Source organism: Carlito syrichta, unplaced genomic scaffold, assembly GCF_000164805.1.
Source record: "Carlito syrichta isolate Samal-C Ts95f unplaced genomic scaffold, Tarsius_syrichta-2.0.1 Scaffold312894, whole genome shotgun sequence".
Taxonomy (NCBI): domain Eukaryota; kingdom Metazoa; phylum Chordata; class Mammalia; order Primates; family Tarsiidae; genus Carlito; species Carlito syrichta.
In genome coordinates this window covers 42,193-45,675 of record NW_007256990.1, presented here as the reverse complement: position 1 = coordinate 45,675, position 3,483 = coordinate 42,193, and positions in this window count along the sequence as shown.

Sequence of the window (3,483 nt, the reverse complement as noted above, 5' to 3'; positions counted from 1 at the left end):
CTCCCACTCCTCCCCTTGTAGACATTCCCTCTGGGTCCCAGGCTGTACCTCTCACCCCTTATTCCTGTGGCTCTTGTCTCACTGTCACCCTCTCTAGCAGTGCTGTTTCCTTGATCTTTTGTGATGTCAACACACAGCAGATATGGAAGGCTGAGGAATGGTCCCCAAAGATGTCTAGTCTCCCATCTTTGGAACCTGTGAAGAGGTTGCATTACACGGCAAAAAGAATGTTATTGGTGTAAATAACACTAAGGGCTTTAAAATAGAGAGATTGTCCTGGACTATCTGTGTAGCCCAATAACATCACACAAGTCTTTAAATTAAAGACCTGCTCTGACTGGAATCAGATGCTGCAGAGGAGGAAGACAGAGGAGATGTGGCAGAGGGGAAGTCAGAGGTTCCAAGAGAGAGGGAGATTGGATGTGCCTTAGGGGCCATGTGTGAGGACCAAGAGAGGACTCTAGGAGCTAAGGGTGGCTTCTGGATGGCAGCCAGCAAGGAAATGGGGACATCAGTCCCACATCTGCAGGGAATCAAGTTTAAACAACAACTTGAATGAGTTTGGAAGTGAATTCTTCCCCAGAATCTCCAGGAATACCATACCTTGATCTTAGCTCCCTGAGATCATGTCTGAATTGTTGTAACCCACATAACTGTGACATGATAAATAGTTACTGTTTAAAGCTCTTATCTGTGGTAATTTTATAACAGTGACAGACACCCGTGCAGCAGAGGATGCCCTTGCCCCCTGGCTTCTCAGATCCCAGAACTCCCCTCCTCCAGGACCTTCTCCTCTGCTCTGCCTGGGCCTCACACTGTTGCGATTCTGAGACGTTGTCATGGTCAAGACTCCCAGCCCTTCCACAGTCTCAGTGTCATACTTCCTACTCTCTGGTCATCTTCCCACTCGTCCCCTTGCTGGGTGGCCATAGGCTCTGAGGACATTGATATGATTATTTTATCACACATTGTAATGAAATATCTGGAAACCACTCATTGCATGTGTGCCTGTTTCCTGGTTTGGAGTCCACCCTGTGGTACATCAATTCCATTACCCTTTACCCACCCTGGAATTAACAGTCTACTGATCCTGCCATCTACCCATTCTCCCTCAGCCTTGGTGTCCTCTCCTCCCTCCTCACACATTTTGAATTCTGGGGTGAATAACTCCAATCCCTCCCTGCCCTCCCTTGCTTTGTCATACTTCCTTCACAAACTACTCAGCTGTGGTTTCTGCCTCTACCTGCTCTGCACCTGCCCCATGAGCTGCAGGAGGCTGGAGAGCAACACGCAGTCATGCTGACTGCTCTCTCTAACGTCACCCCCTAACGTCATGGGAGTCTAACCCATGGCCAGCCATCACTCTCTCCCTGCATGAGGCACCCTCAGTCTCCTCCTGCCCTAGCAGACTCTTCCCACCCTCTTTCCTTGTTTACACACTTACTCCTCCTTCCTCATTTTTACTGTAGTCAATGATCTTGCTTCCTATTCACTGGGAAAACTGATACAGGAGAATATGATGTTCACAGATTCCACCACCATCTGCTTGTGCATTGGCAGCTATACCACATGCCGGGCCTTCCACCATGTGGATGGTTATTGGAGGTCAAACATTCTGCTCCTAGCTGGGGCGAGTCTCTCTGCTGATGCCCAAACCCTCATCTCTCCTCGTCTACTCACAGGCAGTGGTTCATTAGTTCATCTCTGTTTTCTCTTGTGTCATTGCCCTTTTCTCTCTCTCCAATAAATCATGTGGAGTTACAAGAAGGCACATCCCAGCCCTCAGCTAGGGAAAGCATCATTAATAATTGCCCAGCTGTTGCAGCCTGAAATCTGTCACCATAGTCACTCTGAGACCATGCTTATCAAAGGTTTCTTTCAGCAAATGATTGAGGACAGAAGGAAAACTAAGTTCCTCCTCTGAGGACTGACTGAGGCTCCAGGACTCCCTGATGTGCTTTCTGAATTTCCTGAGCCTGCACTGAGTCTAGAAAACTTCCAGCCAGCCTTCCCTCCCTCTCTTCCTCATGGGGGTTCACACTTGCATCACAGTCTGCTGTCTGGCTCATTCTTTTCTGTCTTCCTCCCCATTTCTCTCACAAGCATCTTCCCTGATAATATTTTCACATTTAATACTGTATTGAGGTCTACTCCAAGGGCACCCTAACTAATACAAGTGGTATCAGGAGTGTTCCAAGGACATACGAAAAATGTAAGGACTTGGGATGAACTCACCCACCAGCTGGCAGAGCATAAGGATGCCATCTAGGCTGGTAGGTGAAGAAAGTCCATGGCACAAGGTCACAGCTGAACTCCTGTGGATGGCCCCAGTGGTGACCTGAAAAGGTGCTCTGGTTAGGAGGTGCTATGGCAGGTGGGATGATACAAGTCTTTGCATGATGGAAAAGGAGGGAAACCTAAAAAGATGATGGCAATGGCTGGTTCCTGCTAGGCAGTTTTGGTACCTATGAAGGGATGATGAGAATCTGAGGATTCTTCACAGAGTTCCTGGGTACATATGAGAGCCTCTGCAGTGTCTTAGGAGAGGGATTTATCTCCCATAGAGGAAGGCAGACACAGTGGAGTGGCAGCTGGAGACATCATTGTGAGGGTCACAGTACCTCAGAGATGCCTGGACCCTCAGCCAGGGCAGGACTGTAGTGTGAAACTCAGAGCCCTGACAGGGAAACCTGAGGTTTTGCAGACGGGAACACGGTTATCCTGTGATTATCTCCAGGATTCCCTGGGCTTGCAGAGAAGGCTCACCCTTCTCTAGTGATGGCTCCCGCTTCCTGTGCTGGAAGACGCTGCAGATGTCTCACCCTACGATGCAACAGGAAGCCCACTCAGGAACTCTGCAAGAACTAGCCGGACATCCCTGTAGGGCCCGAGGAGCACTTCTGGAATTGTAATGTGAAGGTGTTTGGTCAAGGGGCCAGAATGTCAGGCTGAATAAACAAAAATTCTTTGGCTGATGGATTACTTCCTCAGGACAGAGTTTTATCAAGGACCCCAGGGCATGGGGCACTCTGGGGATAGCTTTCCATATCATAGAAAAAATGTTCAACTCTCAACAAGTTAGACATGACTTAGTAGCCCTGGAAAATGTAGTGGATGGGATAACAAGGCTGAGGGAAGAGATCATATGGGTTGGAGACTTTATGTGATGCCAGAAGTCCCACTAGGGTCATGATCCACAAGAGGGCCCAGAGGGCGAACCTTCCACTAGAACCTCAGAAAAGTGCTAGTAAGAGGGACCTGCATCACTAAGATGTTTGAGGGTATTGTTCTCTGCAGGGCAAGGATGATGGCAGAAATGGTGGTCTCGGTGTTGGTCTCATTAATATCCATGAAAAGGATGTGGCCCTGAAGAGATAGAGACTGGTGGTGGCAGTTACCTATAAAAGACAGAGGACCTGGTTACCATGACAACCCTAGAGGAGCAGCCAATGGGGCTTGACCTGCAGGAAGCTGTCAGGATGG